General features: G+C 44.2%; 1 protein-coding gene across 1 annotated transcript in view; it reads right to left on the reverse strand.

Annotated features, from left to right (window-relative positions):
* The window catches only part of LOC147899478 (uncharacterized), an 88,972-nt gene that overhangs the window by 20,087 nt on the left and 45,493 nt on the right, over window positions 1–23,392 (reverse strand). The gene's annotated exons all lie outside the window — the stretch shown is intronic.

Here is a 23,392-nt window from a genome sequence, read left to right on the forward strand (position 1 = left end):
TTCTTAATCATTACCTATACCCTATTACTATTTTTTACTTGTCTTGTTGGTACCCGAGTCAAGCAGGATTGGACAAATTAATTTCCAAATGCAGATCTTTCCTTTGGGGCGGAACAAACAAGATCGCCAAAGTTAGATGGAGTTTCTGTACTAGACCCAATAGTGAAGGAGGACTGGGGGTAGTTGACATCAAACAGGCGGCAACAAAACTGGCTGCAACGTGGATTCTCAAAGTACTCCTAAGCCCTGAGCTTGATTGGGCAACACTTCTTGCACAGAATTTCAAGCACAGCCGACTTGTCAGAGCCAAATCCTTTATGCTGTTTTTTGCCCCAAACCCTGCTCCTAAAAGGGAAGTGCCTTTTGGAAATCTCTTGGATGGCTCTCGAGTCAATCAAAACTCAACTTCTCTTCTCCGGGAAAGGCTCCTTTATGCGTATGGATTCCAAAAGGACTTCCGCAATACACAGAAACACTTTAATCAACAATAGTGACTTTCTCAGAGCTTGCTTCCTATTCAACAAGGGCCTCCAATCTTGGGGTCAGCTGTGGCGCATGATCAACTCAGATGGAAAAGTATGCTCGAGATCAGAAGGGAATTCAGACTCACCAATCAAGATGCGCTCTTTGTAACCACCAGATTAGCACTCTGGGAAGGAAACATACAGTGGAAGGGGGGCAGTGGAAGGGGGGCGCGGTTCTTAATTACGCCTTAGAGTTTAGTTGGATCCTCTCCCCCCACTTGCTTCCTATGCCTATCCCCTTCCATGATATAGGAGACATGATCCCCATTCTAAACGCTCGTTAGAACACCTCCGACCCCGCTCAATGTTGGAAGCGGAGATTCTTGTATATTTGGTCAAAAGCTCTCTCGGAGAAGATGTCAACCTTGCTCTGGCTCATCATGCATAAGGTGGTATGGACCAATGTAAGGGAGCTGAGGATTGGAAAAGGTGATGGCAAATGTCGATGCTGCCCACGATCCCAAGAGGATGTTTTTCATTTATTCGTGGCATGCCCTTCAGCTAGGAAAGTCTGGAAAAGAGTGCAGATACAGCTAGGAGAGCCAATCAATTGGAAATCAGTACTTCTCGAGGATGCATCAAAAGTCAAGCGCACACTTTTTTTTTTGGTGAAATCATTGATTGATTATATTATATGAGTAGTAACCTCAAAGAGAGGTTCTACAATTACATCAACTGAAAATTTCAGTATATGCCAAAAAGACCTCATGATCTATGCAGCGGGTCTGCAAGCAATCAAAGAAAGATTGCTACAGAGAACACCTAAAAAAGCCAAACAGAGAGAAAGTAGGATCACCAAAGACTTTACAATTCCTATATGTCCATAAAGTCCATAGTGCCCAGTAGCGAACCCAAACGAAGAAAAGATGAAACTCCGGTCTGAATGGATGAAACCCAAATAGCCAGAAGAACTTCCCAAACGGAACAGATGGGAATCTCGCTCGCAGGTGTTGTCGAAGCAGATAAAAAAACTCACGAGAGCACGGACAATGCCAAAACAAGTGAGGCACAGTCTCTGAAGAAGCAGAACACCTATGGTAAAGTGCCGGAGCAATGTGTCGATGAGCTAATAGCTATCCAGATGGAAACACTCCCAAAAGAACTCGCCAAAAGAAAACCTGTTGCCGAAGCGGTACTTTATAGGCCCAAAGTTGCGGTAATCTTTTCCTCCACCACTTGGCTGGGCGATGCATTCACCAAACAGAATCACCTCTCTCTGAAACCCAAGGTTGAGGCAAAAGGATTTTATACAATGCAAGTACAGTAATCTGAGATAGCCTCAAAGGACGAGAAGAGGACCCTGGAGAAGTCAAAGTCCAATCTTCTAGTCGGTCCTCGAGTTCCAAAGGAGGAATCGGAACAAAGGGCGAAAGCATAGAAGTAATTTGTCGCCACAAAGGACGATAATGAGAGCCCAATCCATATGTAGTGGCTGCTAGAGAAAAGGGGAGCACAATACCAACATCATCTATAACATCAGCAACCGAGGTGATGCCTTTAAACGAGACAAAGTAGGAACGTCGAGGTTCCTGTAAAGCCAAGGGAGGTTGAAAGACTTTCGATCAGTGAATGCTTTCAGCTCTCAAAGAATTCCCAAGCAAAGATTGCCGTCCATTCCATTCCAGATGAGAAAGAACATGCTTCCAGTCAAGAAACAAGCGGGAGACAAAATGGCATCCAGGCAAAGTGCCATCAGTGCAGCCAAAAAAGAAATCCCACTGATCGAGTTGCCAATGACCAAACGCAGAAATACTGATATGAGTGACCAGAGTCCTAATCATAAGAGTCCAAGGCTGATCACCTTGCAGAAATTGCAGCAATATTTTCCCTATGTGGGCAAGAATATGCACATGAATATCCGTGATGTTCAATCCACCATGCATCTTGGGAGAACAAATGTGATGCATCGAAAGTAGCCTGAGACTTTTTCTGCCATGTTTGGATCGCCAGAAGAGTTCCATAAAGACAGACATGAAAGATGTAAGATCTGCCTTAGTGAACATGATCAATGGCAAGTAAAATTGAATATATGCCACAAGGATGGACTGCACTATTTGAAGACGAACGTGCTAAGGCCAGGTTGCCAGTTTCCAATACTCAAGCTTTTTCCGAAGCTTAGCCAAAACCCAATTAGTTTGTTGTCGGCGAGTAAGTTCCCACCCCAAAGGCTAACCAAGATGACGAACAAACTGAGTGGGTGGAATGATATCCCCGGGCCATAATAGACTATGCCAGTCTTTGGAATGCAAAGGGAGCAGCTTAGACTTCTGAAAATTAACATGAAGACCAGCTGCCAAACCATAAATAGAGAGGACCTGCATCAAGGCACCAAGATCATGGGGCGTATTCTTCGGGGTAAAGAAAGAATCATCAACATAAGCTTGAGCAACCATGCTGCGATTAGCATCCAATTCCAAGCCATGAAGTGATCCTGTAGCCACAAGATGATCAATATATTGCAGCATAGGATGAGTAGCAATGACATACAGTAAAGCACTGAGAGGGCATCCCTGGCGGACCGAACAACGAAGAGTCCACTCATCAGAGATATCCCCAGAGATAATGCAAGCCGCATTGCTATCTCTGTAAAGCCAGTAAATAACCTACTGCATTTTTTGTCCAAACCCCAAAGCTCGCATAGTTTGCGAGATGAAATCCCATCGAACTGTGTCAAAGGCTTTTGCAATATCTACCTGCAAGAGTAGAACATCCTGCTGCGTGTATTTGGCATATTCAATCCCAATATAAGCATTGGCAATGTTATCTGTGATATGGCGACGTGGAACAAAGCCATATTGGGAGGGATGCAACCCATCATGCAAATAACCTTTAATCCGATCAACCACCATTTTGGCAATGATCTTGTAAATGACTGGCATGAGTGTGATTGGCCTCCAATCACCCAGTGAATCACATAGCTGCTTTTTTGGAATCAGCTTGAGAAGACCCTTTTTCCATGACAAAGGCATCTGCTGATTTTGCCATGCTGTTTTTACCATTTGCAGCAAGGTGAATTTAAGAAGATCCCAGAATGCAAGAAAAAATTCAACAGTAAGACCATCCCATCCTGGAGATTTCCATCTGCCACAGGATCTCAGTGCATCAGACAATTCCCTTTCAGTGAAGGGATGTTCAAGTTCCAAAGCCTGAGCATCAGAAGCATTGGATGAACATGCTGCAAAAGAAGCTGATGTGTAGACACGACCCGAGGAGAAAGAGTATCCAGATGCCCAAAATGAGTGGAGAAGTGCTGCACACATAAATCAGCAAGCTCTGAACGAGATGTTGACCAAGAACCATCAGGCATCCGGATCCGACAGATATTGGCAGCCTGTCTTTTGTAGTGTAAACTCTTAAAAAATTGCTTGGAAGAGCAGCCTTTATCCAAAAATGCCCTTTGTCTGGATCGAGTTTCCCATTTAGCAAGCAATCTTCGATCATTAGATTGAAGAGAGAATTGAGCCTGACATAAGAGCATGCTTTCCTCTGAAGACAAGGGTGAAGATGAGCAAGCTCAGTCAAATGCTGACATGTAAATTTGGCATGTGCTACAGTCTCCCTTGTGGCTTGCATATAGGATTTGCCATAATCTCAAATAACTGCTTGCATCCGAGCAACAAAAGCCTGCCAGGCATAATCCAAACCAATGCGTATCTGACGAGAGAGAGGCGAATAGCATCAGAGACCAATGCTTTAAAGTCAGCATGCTCCAGATAACTATTATTAATCAGCAAAAGCCTTCGGCAAGGCAATCTGTCAATGGGAAATTCATGTAAGGAAAGCCTCAACCAAAGAGGAGCATGATCCGAATGTGTGAAAGCATGATCAACCCAAATTTGACAAGTAAAGGCATCACAATGCTGTGGATCAATCTGATACCATCTGTCCAAGCGTGCCCGATAAGAAGATTGAGCATTATGCTGAAAGGTATAACCCGGAAGCATGGGCTGTAATTCCTTCCAGAGATCAACCAAGTGCAACTGAAGCAAAAAATCAGACCATGCATGTGTTTCAGAAGCCAACATATGAGTGCGGCCTAAGGTGTTGTCACCCGATTGAGGGGCATTATTAAAGTCACCACAAATAAAGGCATGTTGTCGCCATGGATAAGTATGCATGGCAGCCCAGATCAAAGCTCTATCACGAGAAGACTGGGGGGCATAAACCGATGCAAATTCAAAAATTTCCCCTTGAACAAGGCATTGAACAATAATCCATCTACCATGGCGATCATTGAGAGCCACAACAGGTTGAAGGTCGTGCTTTACCAAAAAAGCCACACCAGAAAAGGAGCGCTCTCCAGCATAGAAGATATCATAACCAGCAAAATGGCCTATTTGACCAGCATACATATGCTGATTATGCTCTTGCAAAGCAATTATACCAGGCTGCGATTGCCTCATATACATCCAGACCAGTTTCCATTTGCGACCATCACACATTCCCTGTACATTGAGAGTAACACACTTCAGATGATCAAGCATATTTACAGTTATGGGACAGGTATGTACAACAACTAACGGGCTGTCTACGTCTGCATTTCCACCTCAATGTCCGGGCCTCTGCCCTGGGATGAAGCATCAGCCTGAGGAGAGGACAAAAGTGCAGCAACTTCTTCTTCAGGAAACAAGGTCCGATTTGTAGTCACAGCAGCCCAGGTCAAGCCAACGCCAGAGTTTTCAGCAGGTCATTTCCCATGAGAGGATGCACCACTCCAAGTCCGAGAAGGCAAAGGTCGCCTGGGGGAGATCAGTTTGCGAGGAGTTTGCCATCCATCAGTCAAATGTTTTTCCCCCTTCCCCTGAGGTGGAGAGGACAAAGGCACAAGAAAAGAAGCATTACCATGTGAGACAGCCGGGGCTTTGCCTTTGTCTTGAACAGAGAAAAACTGTTTGACCCCTTTGTTTTTGACCACAGAAGAGGCATTTGCATTCTTATTCAAAGGCTGAACCATTTCAGCTTGCACTGGCATTCGTGGAGCTCAGGAAGGGCATTGTGAAGCCATGTGCCTAAATTGCTTGCATTCAAAGCAAGCACCTGCAAACAGCCCCACTTGAGCTTGTAAAAGGCACTCCCCATGGAAACATTATTCACAGTGACCGAATATGAAGCTGGAGTGGGATGATCTGTATCCCACAAAATGCAGAAGCGATTCGAATTTCCATTGGGTCGTGGTGGACATACCACCTTACCGAGCGAAGCTGCAATTTTAGGTAGAAGAGAAGACAAGCATTGAGAAAAATCCACAACTTCTACCCAAACAGGGTAACGATGCCGAATCAATGCCTCGTAATCCCGGGTGGGAGACCAAGGTAGAACATGGACCATCTGCTGGCCATAGAAAAGAGGAGAGTGCTCCAGCAAAACCTGACGGTGCTCCTCATCAGCCATGATGATCTCAAAAAAGCCCCTCACTGCATAATGAACTTTTTTGACATAAGAACCACCCAGGGTTCGAGTCAACCAATTCCCAACATCTGCAGCAATAGGCATCCGTCCTGGGAAGAAAATTATAATGGCATGCTTTGGATACTCCTTAACTGGATCAAATATATCATCCACTTCCACCATAATGCCAGTGGTGGGAAGTGGATCCTTCCAACCTTTACGGGTGTCTTCAAACCCTTCATGCATAACCTCATAAATAAGCTGAGCCTCAGCACAGTCATGAAGGGAATCATCTGAATCCATCACCTGTTTTTGTTTCTTGTGGAAACTGACTTGTCTTTGTGAAAGGTTTTCTCATAGGAATAATCCGCCATTCGAGTTAAGAAAAAAACTTGGAAGCAGCAACGCTTTACAAGGAGGAAAGCACAACAGATACAAAACTGTACGATGTTTTCATGGCTGTACGGATGAAATTGTACGGATTTTGGACAGTACGAAAAAAAATTCCCCCCTGACAAGTAAACTGTACGGACTTCCTCGACTGTATGGAATTTTCTGCCTGTACGGACAAAATCGTACGGATTTTTTGACCGTACGGATTTTCAAAAAAAAAATTCATGGCAAGCAAACTGTATGGTTTTCCGCAACTGTACGGACAAAACTGTACAGACTGTACGGATTTTTCTGACTGTACGGACGAAATCGTACGGATTTTTGACAGTACGATTTTTTTTTTTTTTTGGGGGGATTTTCTGATAGAGCGTACGGGACAGAAAACAGACGTCAAAAGGGACCTCGAGGGTGTCAAACTGAGGGAGAAACAAGCAGCTGTAGCATGGGAGCATGAAGGCTAGCACGGAATCTCTCTCTCTCGAACATGTGAGTCTCACTGGATCAAAGTCAAGCACACACACTGGACACTCGTGCGGGCACACCCCTTGTGGTTTGTTTGGGTTTCCAGAAATGAGTTTCAGTTCAACTAGAATATTACTAATGCAGAATATTTGTTTTCTGAATGGTTAGCAGGCATCCCGGATTTATGACAGTGACCTCGAACGTTTCTTCTCAGAGATTCAGGACCATGAATAAGAACACCTCAAGTCCTTTAATCAAGAATGCTTGTTCAAGGGACCCATCTACTATGAGATTGACTCAAACTGATCTTGTGATTGATAACCAGTTGTCCGTATCGGGATGAGTAGAACTTATGTTATAACTGTTCTCTTTTAATCATGATTGTATATCTTCTGAACCGCTTATAATATAATCCTTTTTTCTCAACCAAAAAAAAAGAACATAAGGAAGCAAGCACGCAAGAGGCACAACGGTGACTCTGGTAGTGGAAGGTTCGTTCTTTTCTTGAGGTACAATGGAACCTTGGTGAGGGGGTCAAAGCTTGAGCACACAAGGCAGTTTAGCAAGCCGGTTCCTCCACCACTTGCATTGGCTAGAGACTCTAAACAGTGGCCTCTCCGTGGATGCCATCATGAGAGAGGCATTGGCTTCAATAGGAGGTCCTAATCGCCACGAGATTACTCAGATCACACTGATCCCCACACACAGCTTTTGCACGTACTGGAAAGACACTCGGAGACAATGGCCAGCATTATAATGTGGCAAATCTAGGTTGTGAAATGCAGTCTTGTGATGGGGGGCAGCAAAATTTGACGTTCAGCCATCCTCGTCAATGTTTGGCATCATTTAAACTCTGCATTTGATTTGAAAGTGTTGGAATATCAAGCCAAAGTGAGTAAAAAATAAGTGTTCTAGGTGTCTAGGGGGTGTTTATAGTCTAGTGAGTCCTAGACATGCCACGTGTCATATTGGGAGTGATCCCATATACACTATGGCTTTCTAGAGTCTAGTGTCACACTATATAGTGTTGTACTTGTCTTGAGTCTTTTTATATCAGTCAACATCGAGCTCTTTGGTATCATGTGAGTACTTGTCCATTGCTTTCATTTTCTTTCCATTTCATTTCCATTATGCTTGTTATCTTTCCTTTCCATTCCTAGTGTTAGCTTGCTTCTCTCCCTACCACTATGATCTTTCATGAAGTAGGGTAACAAGGTCTCTAGGAAAAATTATGAGCAACGTGAGTGATTTTGCAAGGCCCCACCTCCTAATACTCGCTTTTGACGTCTACTCTAAGGTTAGCTTAGGTGGTGAGCTGCTGAGAAATAGGCTGAAAAACAGCTGATCTTTCTTCCTTTCAATGCACTCATGGATAGCTGATCTTGCATTGATTTCAAAGAACACTATAACTTTTCCTTTTTTTTAAAAAAAACCAACATCTTTTACTTTAAAACGTTTGTTTACAATGCAAATTATGAAAATGTTCATGATTTTAGGCCACGGAGAAATTTTGAGTCTAATAATTACCTCATGGCTGGCCCTTATGATTTCCAGGGCAGATATTTTGTACGTACAAGCTTCTTGATCAAAATAGTTGTACAGAATCCAATTTCCACTTAGAATCTGTTATACACTAAATTACATACCTATATAAATATAATTTTACAGTCACAAGGAATTTAAAGAGAGACAACTATCTAGAAACTATTGCATAAATAATAATTATTCACTTAAGCTTTATATTAAGCCATGCTTTTGATGCAGAGCATTGCTTTTATACAGAACTTATAGAGAATTTCAAAATAAAACTGCAAAATTAAAAAATTTACACACATACAATAGAATTTTAGTTAAAATGTAGCAAGGTATTCTTTAGCTAGATATCATCAAGGATAAAGCATACTGCATGGACTGGTGTTCGCGTTTTCAAGTGCTGAGCACGATATAAGGTTGTTCCTGTTTTCATATCAATGATGTAAACCACCAAGTATGCCCCTCCCAAGGGATTGTTTTTCAGGTTGCTAGAACCAAAATCTGTTGCTACAAAAATTACATTCCTACTAAGATTCCCAAAAGAATCATCCTTGTCCCTTGATACCTGTTCAGGTATATCGATCACCTGCACAAGTTGTGAGATGATGTTGAACTGTTCAATTTAGAGCAGGAAACCTTTGATTTCTGATTTCTGATTCTTGTGATACAATGAAGGGATTTTTCCTTGAAAATACGACCAAGGTAACATAAAACACAAAGAAATGTGTACTGGATTGAAATTATGAAAAAAGTTGTAAATTGAAAGGTTTCTATTTTCTTTGTGGGAAGGTCTTTTTTTGGGGGGTAATACCTAGATACTCCTTATTCAGTATAGATAACACAAAGTTGAAACAACCAATGATGAATTATCTCAAGCCAACAAAAGATAAAAGCTACACCCCATAGCTTGTTGCACAACTCTTGATTCTCAAGGCCACAGCGACTTAAGATAGGCATCCATCGTGGTCAAAAGTCAAGAAGACCTTTCTGAAAATTGAGGGATGCCACTCTAGACCATGCATACTAGTGGAGAAAAATGTATGGTTTTAGGTAGCTTTTTAAATTTCAAATCAAACGTAATATAGACCAAATTGTCATCCGATTACTATTTGACCATTTTTCCTTAGAAAATGCCCTTAAGGATTCCTTTCTTAAATAAGTGACTAGGTAAGTAGGTGATTGGCTACCCGCTTTGGTTCCTTGCTTTTATCTAAGAATATAAAATATGCAATGTAAAAACATAAGACCATTATTGTATATCTGAAAATGAGGTTTAAGGGCATATGAGAATTTTCAGCACACATGGTTGAATTTCTATTTGGAGCTAACACTTACAGAGAGGCTCACCAGACCAGGCTTGGATAATTGTAGACTGCCCTCAAAATGCATGCATCCTAACCGGTGCAATAAAAAGGTCAGTTGGCAGTTAAATGTCAACTAGAAGAATCCACCCCCATTCTCAATCTCCTACGCTGCCCTCCTTTTATTCCCTCTTATTCTTCTTTCTCTCCCCAATATTTGTACCCTTGCCCTGTTTCTCCTTCCTGCTCCCTCTTCTTTCTCCCTTCCAACTCCCTCCTACTTCATCCCCAGCTGCTCTCAAAACTTTTGTGGCCCACACTTTAGATAGAATGTCTCCCAAAAGATATGCTCAGCTGTACGGATGACACTAACCATCATCAACATCATCTTTCAGGGTGGTTCCTCCTAGCCTGAATGCAAACTCCTCCGCAAAGCTTATGCCTAGGCATTTGACTACAGCCAACAAAGATCACACTTCTTGTGATACTCCTCACCTGTCCCGAGACCACATGCCAAATACCCTTAATTCAGCCTCTGCAAATTGATTCATCTCCATTGCCATCTCTACCTTAAATTGATATCTGACTTCCAACCGGGCGAGCGTAACCAAGACTTTTTGTTGTCCTCCAAACAGCTTGAAATTCAAAATTATTCCATCTTCCTTCTTTTGGTTTAATATCTTATGATGGTACCTATGTGCGGATCCTTATTTCTTTATTGTCTCCTGCTTAATCTATCCTTTTGTCAACCAGTTCCTCCATGACAACTCCTAATCTTGTCTTTTCCACATCTATCTGGTCACACGAGCAGCCTAGTTACCAAGTTTTATTGTTTGGATACCTCCTTTTTGACCCATGCGTTACACAATGTGACATTGATTTTTCTCTCCTTCTGGTTTTGTCTGACAGGACCTAAAAGTTCTGTGAGAGAGATCAGGAATCTGATTTTTCTCTCCTTTTCCATTTGTCTGACAGGACCTAAAAGTTTTGCAAAAGTGATCAGGAATCTGATGCAAGAACGAAAGCATTTGCTTGATGATCTTGGAATAACGCTGCATAATTTCCTTAAACTAATGCTAGGATGGATTTGGAGCAGATGCTCTGTCATAGTAAATGTTACGCTCAAGTCGATGTAACATGACCTCGGAAGGGTCAGTCGACATTTTCCTTTAAAGGATCAATGTTTGTATTATATTTGTTTGGGCTTCATGTAAATGATCAAAAAGGAATCAAGGTCAAGGTCCTTGGTGAGGGTGACATGGCACTAGACTAGGTGGATCTAAGGCTAAGGGACCTAAATGCATGAAATGTGCCAAGGGGCAAATGGTTTTAATGATATCCCAAGAGAGGGGTAAATGATACATTAAGGAGGGACCCTAAAATGAAGACATGTGGCATACTAGATCCATCTAGGGAATTTTGGGGCTTGGTGGAAATTTTGTAAGCAAGAACCTTCACGTAACGAATTGATTTCAGAAGAGAGAGCTTACTACCACCGAGATCGGCTGGGAGGTGATTTCGTGTGCCTGTGCCCGTGATTCAATGTAAAGCTAGGAGTAAGCAGGTTTTGCATGTAATATTTGGTATCAGAGCGTTCATGATTGGGTTGGATCGAGGACTCATCAACTTAACGATCTGAGGGAACGATTGCAATGCGTCGGACTTTTGATATGGTTTTTCGTCAAGCCTTAGCGTGACTCCACCAGGAAGCTAATAGAGGAGCGGGGAATACTGTCTTACGGAATCTGAGAAAAAAAGACAGAAACTGATGCACATGCTAGTACGGGTGGTTACTGTCGGGATTCCGTGACAACGCGTGGAGGGACTAGCTGTGCAATATTGTGGTATCGTATCACTTGTATGTGGAAGACGAAAATAGCGTAGCTGAGAATAGTTACGGCTCTGGGCTGGGGTCACGACAGTATTCTGAAAGCGAATTGGTAGTAGCGGTGCGTTGACGATTTTTGCCTTTTTGCGGGGGTGAGAGAGCCCGTAAGCGGTTCACATATTCTGTTTGGTGACTCAATCAAGGTATGGTTGTGTTAGTCTGTAGAGATACGTGTATTTTGCTGTGATCGAATATGAAGAAGCTTGGTCATATTTTGCCGTATCATTTCGACTGTGTTCACGAAGGCCGATATGGTCAGCAATAGCCAAATCGACGTCACATACATGAATTCGATCAAGGAGTCCCACTGAGAATGATGGAGAGGTTTTCAGGGTCAAGTTAATCTGGTCATGTAGCAGAAATATGACCAGGGAGCTCTCTATGCCTTCTAAAGTTCGTTGAAATATATACTCGTTTAATTGCCTCCGTGTTTAAGTTAATTCAGATTGCAGGAGTTTCCCTAGCATAGGGAAAAGTGGGTTTGGTTACAGTGTGATATATGCCTGGTTAGCGGTAAATTTGGAAGTTGGACTTTTGATTTATAAATACAGTTTCAAGCGGTGTTTTATTATTTATTCCCAAAAAAAAAAAAAAACACCCATCGACCTAAATGGAAGTAGAAGAAGAAGCTTCTAGGATGGATCCCGTAGAGTCGGGAGTCCGACCGACCCCGCAGGTGTCGCGCCCAGCAGGTCATACACTATCTGGCAGAATTGCAATGTTAGAGGATGCCTTGCAATAGATTTTAGCACAGCAGTTACAAGCAACTGTAGGGCAATCTGAGCTCAGGAAAATGGTACATAGTATGTCTGCTAGACCATCCCGTGAAGAGAAAGGTAAATCTCCAATGGAACCGGAGTCCAGTGTTCATACGGTCGAGCCTAGGAGGGCTAAGGTGCCTAATATTGCCAATTATAGGCCAGAAAAGTATTCTGGTCGGATGTCTGCGACTGTAGTTCCGATATCATTGAGACCTGGTTACACAAATGGGATGAGGCCTTCGCCATTTGTGAAATCAGGAATGATATGAAGAAAATCCACAAGACCACCCATATGTTTAATGAGGCAGCGGATAGGTGGTGGATAAAATAACAGAAAGATGGAGTAGCATCGACTACTTGGGAGGGGTTTAAAAAAGAATTTAGAAAACAATTCTTACCTCCTGACGAAGCATCCCGAGCTTGGGATCAGTATCGAAACCTTTGTCAGAGAAATTTATCAGTGGCAGAATACACTGATAAGTTTAGAGAAAGTGTAATGAAGGTTGATGAACCTCTACCTCAGTCAATCCAAATAAAAGATTTTATCTTTGGATTGAATGATCGGATAAAGATGGAAGTTCGGGCTAAGTATGCGAACACGCTAGATGAAGCAATTGCCATAGCCTTGAACTATGAGGATGCAAAAGGGAACAGACCAAGTGGGTTTGTGCAGGTTGGGACTCCGTATGGGTACCCGAAGAAAACTGGGTTCAAGAAGAAGTGGATTAGCAAAGGGAGTGCCTCACAGCCTAGTGGTTAAGCCAAGCAGGCGAAACCAGTTGAGACTCCAAAATCAAGTACCACCATTGAAATGAAAAGGAAAGTAACACCAATGGTAGTCCGGGCTTGGTCGAAGTCTTCTTTGAACCCAGAGCAAAGGGAAAAAGCGAGGAGAGAAGGCTTGTGTTTTGGATGCCTTCAGCCTCATCAGTGGAAAGATTGTCCACGAAACAAAGATCGTCGGATGGCTGAGATGGTGGTCTCAGAATGCGAGGTGGAAATGGAGGGAAGTCCCAGAGCAGAACAGATGCAGATTCAGCTAGCGGGATCTTCTCAAAGGTCAGTACCTGTTTTGTTATGTGTGTTTGTTGCTAAGTTAGTAACTAGTGCATCTGATAATATCCTGTCAAAGCCGCAGCATCGGTAGAGCCGATTGATGATTCTTCGGCTAGCACTGATGTTGCTCAAAATGGAGAGATGGCCAAGCTAGCTGATCAAATAGCAAAGGAGTTCTCTGATTGTTTTAAGGATGAGCTACCTTATGGGTTACCTCGAGAGCGAAATGTTCAGCATAAGATTGAACTAATCCCAGGGGTAGAACCTGTAAATAGACCTCCCTATAGGTTGAGTTTTACCGAAGAGGCGGAGGTACGAAGACAACTGGAAGAATACCTCAAGCTGGGGCAGATTCAACCAAGTTTCTCACTTTTTGCTTCGCCAGTGATATTAAAGAAGAAGAAAGATGATACTTTTCGCCTCTGTATAGATTACAGAGCATTGAATAATATCACTATTAAGCACAGGTATCCGATGGCTCGGATCGATGATTTGCTAGATGCATTACATGGGGCCGTAATTTTTAGTAAGATAGATCTTACGAACATAGTAAATCGTTCATAAGCATGACGAATGTGGCTGGAGCATTGGTAAGTCCAAAGGGCATTACCAAAAAATCGAAAAGTTTGTAGTACACTTTATTGACGATATTCTGGTATTCAGTAAAAGTATTATTGAGCATCATGAACACTTAATAATAGTGTTCGATACTTTGAGGAAAGCCAGTCTTTATGTAAATAAAAAGAAAACTATACTGTGTATGGTAAGACTTAAATATTTAGGATTCATAATTACTCCTGAGGGGATAGAAATGGATCCAAAGAAAGTGGCTGCGATACTGACTTGGCCAATCCCTTAGAGTTTGACCGCTTTGCGATCATTCTTTGGATTTGTCCAATTTTATCGAAGAGATATCAAAGGATATTCCGAAATAGTATCGCCATTGACTGATCTGACCTCAGATAAAGTACCTTTTATATGGGGACAGAATCAACAGGAAAGTTTTAACACCATATATGCGGGAGATGCTAGCACTTGCGAGAGCTAACATCCGCCAAGCTATGGATAGAGCTAAGGCGTATGCGGATGAAAACCGATCCGCTAGAGAATTTAAGGAAGGAGAAAAGGTTTTTCTCAAAGTTCCTTCGCACTCTAAGTCTTTGACTGCAGGAGAGTGTGCTAAGTTATCACCTCGAGATTGTGGGCCATGGTTAATTCTAAAAAGAATAGGCAAGGTAGCCTATAAATTAGAATTGCCACAGGGTTGTAAGGTACACCCAGTGTTTCATGTTCCTCGTTTAAAGAAATTTTTGCATACAGGTGACTCACTAATCGAGGGTGTTGTTTTGTTTCAGGAGATAGAGGATAATGCAAGACGTAAACCAACAGGAATCCTGGAACGAGGAACAATGCAAGTACGCAATCGGAAGATACCCACGGTGTTGGTTGCATGGCATGGTTTACCTCTATCAGAAGCTACCTGGGAATCCGTATACCAGTTACGGAGAGTGTTCCCAGACTTTATCATCGAGGATGCTGATGCCTGAAGAGGGAAGGAATGTTACGCTCAAGTCGAGGTAACATGACCTCGGAAGGATTAGTCGATATTTTCCTTTAAAGGATCAATGTTTGTATTATATTTGTTTGGGCTTCATGTAAATGATAAAAAAGAAATCAAGGTCAAGGTCCTTGGTGAGGGTGACATGGCACTAGACTAGAAGGATCTAAGGCTAAGGGACCTAAATGCATGAAATGTGCCAAGGGGCAAATGGTTTTAATGATATCCCAAGAGAGGGGTAAATGATGCATTAAGGAGGGACCCTAAAATGAAGACATGTGGCATACTAGATCCATCTAGGGAATTTTGGGGCTTGGTGGAAAATTTGTAAGAAAGAACCTTCACATAACGAATTGATTTCAGAAGAGAGAGCTTACTACCACCGAGATCGGCTGGGAGGTGATTTCGTGTGCCTGTGCCCGTGATTCGATGTAAATCTAGGAGTAAGCAGGTTTTGCATGTAATAGTAAATGGTTGAAACTGACCCTCAGTCAGGTTATGTCTGATAGTACCATTTTGCTGACTGCACTCAGTCATCTTTTTGACCAACTGGCCTACTTTGGAGGCCCTTGAATCCACAAGGTATTGCACATTCTAATTAGAATTCCCTCCTTGCTGCTGCTTTCAGGCTCTGCACAATATGTCCAGCCATGCTTTGAAAGAAATCTAGCGCTGCTCCATTACCTGCTAGCCTCAACAACCTTTCCTCCTGCCTCTGCCTCAACCTCCCTCCTGCTCCTTCCGCTCCCTTCTCCTTCCTCCTCCTCTTTCCGTTCCACCCCCTTTCTCCGTCGTCGTTGCTGTTGGTGGTGCGCCAGGGTGTGGTGGTTTTTTGCCCCATTGCTGTTCCACCATTAGGGGGCTTGCACTACACGGGGAGCTGGCATTTCTGCCAGCCCACCTGCCGTTTCCCCTCCTCTTCCGCTCCATCCTCCCTGCTCTCCTCCTTTCCATCCACTGTTACAGCCCGTGAGCTCTTGTTCATGGAGGTTTGGTGCTTTCCCTTCCCACTTTTCTGGGCTTGTGCTGTGTGGGGAGCTGGGCATTTTAACCAGCCCACCTGCCATGTCCCCTCCTCTTCCGCTCCATCCTCCCCGATCTCCTCCTTTCCATCCACTGGTATAGCCCATGAGCTCTTGTTCATGGAGGTTTGGTGCTTTCCCTCCCCACTTTTTCTGTTCGTAACCCCCCTGGGTGCTATATTCCCTCATTGGTTGTCCAGGACAGCATGTTTATCCTTTCACCTTCTTGCAGCCCATTTTAGGCTCTTTTCCCCTCCCCGTCCCTCATCCTAACTTCTAGCTTCCCCTCCCGTTCCCTCATCCTTGCCCACTATTACAATCTGTGTACGTGGTATTTACATAATCTTGAGATTGCTCTTCTCAAGATCTTCCATCAAGATCAACATCATGAAATCGACTAAGGTTCACATTAAAGCAAAACTAGGGCAAATGAGGATGTGTTTTCTTTCATTTTTCAATAGAGATTTACATTGTAGTCTTGTGCGGTGTACTCTTTCCCTCTCCCCTCTCCACTTTCACTTAAGCTGTGGACTAGCTACTGTAAGCCTCCACACATCTTGGACTGATCATGCATGGTACATGAAGAAGTTAGAGCAGCACCTCTTGCATCTTTATTAACCCAAACAAAACTTAGCACAAAATATGCTACTCTAAACACAACATGTCACACTGAAATATTGATAGCAGAGCTGCTAAGCTTAAGAAAAAGGCTGCCACATATAGAAGAGGCACTTGGGCTACAAGGAGAAGTATCTAGGGATTCAGCATATTATGGAGACCATGTAGAGTGTGCATGACTTAGATGAGCCCCCTTCTAGGAGAGACCAATATGCATCTCTCACCAACATTGTAGCCCACGATGTTCATGAGACCACCATGTTACTGAGCCCTCAATATGCACCTTGCGCTAATATTGCAACCGAGAATGTTCATGATCCCATGCTGCCACTAGGCATTGATGCATCTGTTCTAGAGATAGTATTGCAACCACCCACACTTAGGACCCTAGAAATGGATGTGCCACTGACCACCACCACATCTTGCCATCTCTATTTTGACTTTTATTTTTTTCAAAAAGATTACTTCATTAAGTATGAACGAAAACTGCAAGAGCAAGCTCAAGTGCGGAAGTACATCATGACATACATGAAACAATAAACCAGCTCAGAAAGAGCTAACAAAAATCCAGGGTGGAGGCTGAAAGTGCCACCTCAACCCTGAAGGAGACTAAGAGAAGAAAGGAGATCCTCTCCAAACTCTAAAAAAAATATCCCTCCTGGCGGTAGCTGCACTAGAAGATCCCTGCATGCTCGCCCATATGGACATCAAAGTGTGTATAGTATCAGTCCATATACTGGGAAGGGTGAACTTGGGAACTCTCCATCGCCTCCGTACATCTGGCCCTCAAATATGCCAAGCTGAAATACTAGCCAAAATCTCCCAAGATGTTGTTGGAATATGAAGCCAAAGTGAGTCTAAAATGAGTGTTCTAGGTGTGGTTTTATAGTCTAGTGAGTCCTTGGCATGCCACGTGTCATATTGAGAGATATCCCATACACATTGTGACTTTCTAGAGTCTAGTGGCACACTATATAGTATTGTACTTGTCTATTGCCTATTACATCAGTCAACATCAAGCTCTTTTGGTATCATGTGAGTACTTATCCATTGCTTTCATTTCCTTTCCACTTCATTTTCATTATGCTTGTTATCTTTCCTTTCCCTTCCTAGTGTTAGCTTACTTCTCTCCCTATCACTATGATCTTTCATGTGGTATCAGAGTCATGTTCCTAGCCCTATACTCTCTTTCCCTTTCCCTTCCAAGAGGTTGAGGTGAGGGAGGCCAATGAAGCTACTCTATCTCATCCTTCTTGGAAGGCTGCCCTCTTCTCTTCTTCCTTGAGCTCTCTTCTCCTCCTACCCAAGCCTCATCAACGGGAGCGGACTTGGAGCTGATTTACCTCGCCAGCAACTACCCCTTCTTCAACCCAAAATGCCTCGCCAATGGACTCTTCATTTGCCTCGCCATTAGCCGTCTTGTTAGCTGCGCCTCCAACTGCTCCAACCCGATGCAAGCAGGCCGTACAGTCAGTACGGAGTGTTTTCGTGCAGTCCTGCTTGCCCGTACAGCCTGCCTGCTAGACACGCTCCTACCCTCGCCATTATGCCTTGGGACTGGCCACCAACAGTAGCTACTCCAACCTCGATTGCAGCGCCACATTTGCTCCTTTTGCCCGACATTCTCTTAGAGCTGTTGCCCGCAAGTTGGTGCCCTTCATTCTCTTGGAGCTGCTCTACATTTTTCTAGCCATGGAGTCTTCCAAATCAACTACCATTTCGTTCGAGAAGTTTAATGGTAAGAATTTCCCTACATGGCAAACAAAGATGCGTCTTGTACTTATGAAAGATGGAGTGTGGAATGTTATGCATGGCAATGAGAAAAAGCCACAATCAGATGAAAAGAAAATTGCACACTGGGAGAATCTGAATGACAAAGCTCTTTCTCTCATTGGTTTGGGGTTGGGTGATGACATTATTCATCATTTTGATTTTGACTCCACTGCTCACGACTTCTTATGGGCTAAGTTTGAAGAATTGTTTGGCAACAAAATCGTCAATTTGAAGGTATTCCTCAGACAGTAATTTTTCAAGCTGCAAATGAAGCATGAAGACTCTCTTCTTACTCACTTGAATCATATGGAATCCCTTGTCACTCAGCTTGCTAAGTCTGAAGGCCCCTGTAGGGGAAGATGATCAAGTTGTTGTGCTTCTCTCGAGCATTGAGGAAAATCCTAAGTACCGGGAGATCATACCAGCATTGCGTGTGACACAAATGGGTTATCATGATATGGTTGCTATGCTTATTGATCATGACAGACGGTATGTAGACACTCCGGACTCCACTGTACTGTACTTTAAGGGCAAAGGCAAAGGCAAATTCAAGCCTTTCAAATGCAATCACTTTGGGAAGCTTGGTCACACCGAGGATCGTTGCTTCCAGAAGCTTGCCAAGCAACAACACAAGGATCATGTCAACTTGGTTGGGACTGCAACAAGTAAAGACGAAGAAGAAGATGATGCTTCGACACCGACTCATGCTCTTACTACCGACATCAGAGATCTCTCTCTCTATTCAAAGGTCTATGTACCTGATGATCGCGACTTTTGTTTCTAATCTATTTTTATTATTCCTACAACTTGATGTATTTTGGGGTTCTCTTTCCTGGGTAGTCCCCCTAAAATGATATGTATTGAGTGTTTGGTTTTCATTGAGTCTAAAGGTACTCTACCTTGGATAGTCCTCCTAAAAAGATGTATTGGTTTTCCTATTTTGGTGTGTGGCTTCCTAACATGTCCTGTTATGAAGCCAAGGCGGGATCTACTGTGGGAGCCATATGTATTGGCTTTGATAGGTCTCGTTATCAGGCCTAGCCGAGTTCCAGGATGTTGGTGTACTTTTAGACCTATGAGCTGGTCATGTAGCCATGCTATAACGTGAGCCTTTGAGCATGTTGAGTTTCAAGCCATGAGAATGCTTGGATCAACCTCTAAACACGCTCAGACTTTAGCCTCTGAGTTACATAGGGTGCACAGTTTGATGACCGTCATTGTCATGTTCTATTCTTGGTTCCATTCCAGTAGTCTCTCACCTTGCCTTCATGGGGGGGTGTTGGAATATGAAGCTAAAGTGAGTCTGAAATGAGTGTTCTAGGTGGTCTAGGTGTGGTTTTATAGTCTAGTGAGTCCTAGACATGCCACGTGTCATATTGGGAGATATCCCATACAAATTGTGACTTTCTAGAGTCTAGTGGCACACTATATAGTGTTGTACTTGTCTATTGTCTATTACATTAGTCAACATCAAGCTCTTTTGGTATCATGTGAGTACTTGTCCATTGCTTTCATTTCCTTTCCATTTCATTTCCATTATGCTTGTTATCTTTCATTTCCATTCCTAGTGTTAGCTTACTTCTCTCCCTACCACTATGATCTTTCAAATGTGTCTCCAGAGGCATGGGCCGCTCTGAAAGGAGTGAAAGAAACATCTTGGAGGAAACAAGACTACACAAGATGACGTCGTACAAAGAAGGCTGAGTCTGAGCCATGTCCCTCAAAAAACACATGATGATCAGTAAGAGAAAACCATGCAACTGATCCCCAGGTCATAAAGAAGGGTGCTATATGAAATAGCAGAGTATCCTAGCAATACCCTTTCAGATCATCCTCGCATGTCTGCACTCCTAGAGGCAATGTTGAACTGACTCAATTGTTGTGTGGCATCGAGGACATGTACAAACCTGAATCTCCACAGGTTCACTGCAATCCCTCCATGAATAAAAAGCCAAAAGAAAATAGATTTTTCTATTTTTGAGAGATTTCTAAAGCCTTCTTCAAAAGTTTTTCTGCACATCTGCAGAAATTTGAAAAGTATCCCAATGATGAGCTCTAGAGGCCCTCCAACCTCTGTTGCTAAGCTTTAATCTCCTGGCATTTCTGACTATGTAACGAAAGAAGGGGATACTCTTCTCTCGGTGCCCTTCATCAATCCACTCCCACTCCCCAGGTCCCACTGCAAAGACCTAACGGGAAAACCACCATATAACAAGAGTCTCCAAGACCCAAGTGCTAGAAGAATGGGATCAGGATCAAGATACCACTATGAATCCTTCCCCCATTCCAAATAACTTGCAATCCTGACCGGCTGAAAGGCAGCCTCCAAAAGAATATCCTTTGAAAATTTGTAAAGCCTGCCTCCCGACTAAATCCAAATTACAAGGGCATCCTCCCTTCATCCCGCATTGCTATAGCCTGCAAAGGAATACCCATCCTCGTGAAAGCACCCAACCAAGTGGACTCTGTGATCGGCATGTCATTTGTATCCATCCACTCCTCTGGTATGGCTAGCTTTTTGCCAAGTTTCCTATCTCTTATCTCCCCTCTCCCCCATCAGTTCTCTCCGTTCCTCCTTTCCACCATTGCTCCACCTTTCCTCCATCCTTGCACACGTCCTCCTTGCGCCATAATCCCCTGTTGCACCATTTTCTCTCTCCACCTCCTCCTCTTGCGCCCTCTCCTCCCCCCTAGCGCCATCTTCTCCCTCAAGCTCCTCCTACGCCTTCTCCCTCCCCCTCGCACCATCTTCTCCCTCCAGCTCCTCTTGCACTCTCTCCTTCCCCCTTGCACCATCTTCACCCCCCATCTCCTCCTCCTTCGCCCTCTTCAACCCTCTTGCGTGATCACCTCCTTGCACCACCCCTCTTCCTCACCTGCGCCATCCCCCTCGTCTTCACTTGCGCCATCCCCTCATCCTCACATGCGCCATCCCCTCTCCGCAATCCCTCCCTATGCCACCCCCTACATATGCCCCCCTCTCCTCTCCTGCCTGACGTCCCCCCCCTTCTCTCCCTCCCTGCAGCCCTTCCCCCTTTCCATCGCCTCTCCTCTCTATGCAGCCCCTCCCTACCTGTAGCCTCCCTCTCTACCTACCGCCCCCTCTCTCCTCCATCCCCTCTCCCACGCAGCCACCCCCTCCTCCAACCCCTCACCACCTCTCTCCCTAACTGCCTTCCCTTTCCCCCTATCTCGTCAACCCCTTCTCTACCTCGCCACCCCCTTCTTATTTTGCCACTCCCTTATTGCGGCACCCTACCCCTCCTTCATGGCTTCTCTGGTGGCGCCCCCCTCCTTCATCACTCGCTTTATCGTGGCTCCTCGTGGCTCCTTGGGGGTTCATCGGATTGCGAATCTTGATCACCTCTTCATCAAATCCCCCTCCTTGCTCCACTTCTTCAACGCACCCTCCACAGATTGCCACTCCCTTGGGCCGCTGCTCTTCTTGCCTCTTCATCGGGACCCCCTCCTTGCTCCATTTCTCCCAACATAACCTCCTCTACTACGCTCTCCTCTGTTGAACTCTCTTCTACTGCGGGCCTTGTTGCCCCTTGCTTGCCACCGTTACTTCTACTTTCATGCCCGTGCCTCGTTGCAAGTACAAGCCACGGTTGCCTAAAGACACCCTCTTTGCTGGATTTCACTCTACTAGAGCATCCAAAGGCCCACCAACCATGGCGTCACCAGGCAAACGAACGACAGTTGACCCGCTTGTTGCTGGGTTGACACCACAGGGAACTTCCAAAAGACCTAAAGCAGGTGCACATTCGCCCTCCAAAAGTATAACTATCATCTCGGATGAGGATCTATCACCTCTCTCTAGTTCCTCATATTCTTCGGATCACGGGGGCTCTGATTATATACCTCCCACGGGAACTCAAAATGCCACATTCAAAGAATCTAGTGGGCACAGTGCACGTGGTGGTGGTCTTCCACAACAGAGTACCACCAGAGATCTTCCCGATCCTACTTGATCCTCCTTTGCACTCTGGGTTGTCTTTAAACCCTTTTTGGATCCTAAGCTCAAATGTTATCTCTTGTTGAGATTGCACGCTTGTCATTGACCGATTTTGATGTCGTGGCACTTCCTCCTGTGGACATCCAGTTGTGTATTGCTTTCATTTCAATCATATGACTTTGCCATGGACAACTTTGTATTTTTAGATTCCAAGCATATGTTTACTCCCAGTCTGGTGTCCACCTATCTCCGTCTCCGAACTCTCCCTTTTCTGCCACCTCACACAGAGACTCGGGTATTCATGTCCTTTCTAGCGCAATGTGAACCTCATCGCCGAGGACATGAGTGTAAGAAGGTCATCAAGGGCAGTAGAAGAGAAGCTGTCTTGGCCAGATATTTGTTTACACATTTTTATTATGCCCCAGAACACTTCTTCATCACAAAAGCCATCCATCCCGCACTCAACTTCATTCTCTTCACCACTCCCTACGACTTTGCTTCTCTGTTCTATTCAGCTTTCCGCAACACTATCCGAAAGCATAGGAGCACATACACATATACTTGTGGGCCACACCTCACTTTCTTGTTGTATCAATGGAGGGCCAATCCCCCGCCCATCGTGGTAGGTCACCTTCTTCATCTTCCCTTTCCTCTCCCGTGAGTGCCGATGCCACCTCTGTTGTTTTCACTTCCACCATTCCGACCTCTCCACTTTCGACACGAAGAGCCTCTCAAAGAGCCAATCTCGAGGCATCCTCCCCAAAAGATGCCACAACCCGAGGTTCCCCAGGGCATATATAGCACGTCTCACGGGCATCAAGTTCCCCATCAGCAGTGACATTGTATCAGGTTTCCCATCAGCAGCAGTGACATCTATATCAGTGCCCGGTGTGCATCACGAGTCATCAATGGCACCAGGGCCTACGGTGGAAGTTCTACCTCAAGCATCACCAGTGACACCAAGGGATACGGTTTGTATGGTCACATCGGGTTGCATGGATTATTTACATATGGACACATCAGCCATCTAGGAGTGCATCCTCTCCAACATATGTCTGAAGTTCAACTAGTGACAACGGGTGTTGTACTGGCGGAGACCACCTCGGCTAGTTCATCTTTGACAACCGGTTCCTTGGGTTCCTTAACATTAGGTCTAG

This window comes from Dipteris shenzhenensis, chromosome 8, assembly GCF_047967505.1.
Source record: "Dipteris shenzhenensis isolate YYH24624 ecotype China chromosome 8, Dip_SZ_1.0, whole genome shotgun sequence".
In the NCBI taxonomy this organism is placed as follows: Eukaryota; Viridiplantae; Streptophyta; class Polypodiopsida; order Gleicheniales; family Dipteridaceae; genus Dipteris; species Dipteris shenzhenensis.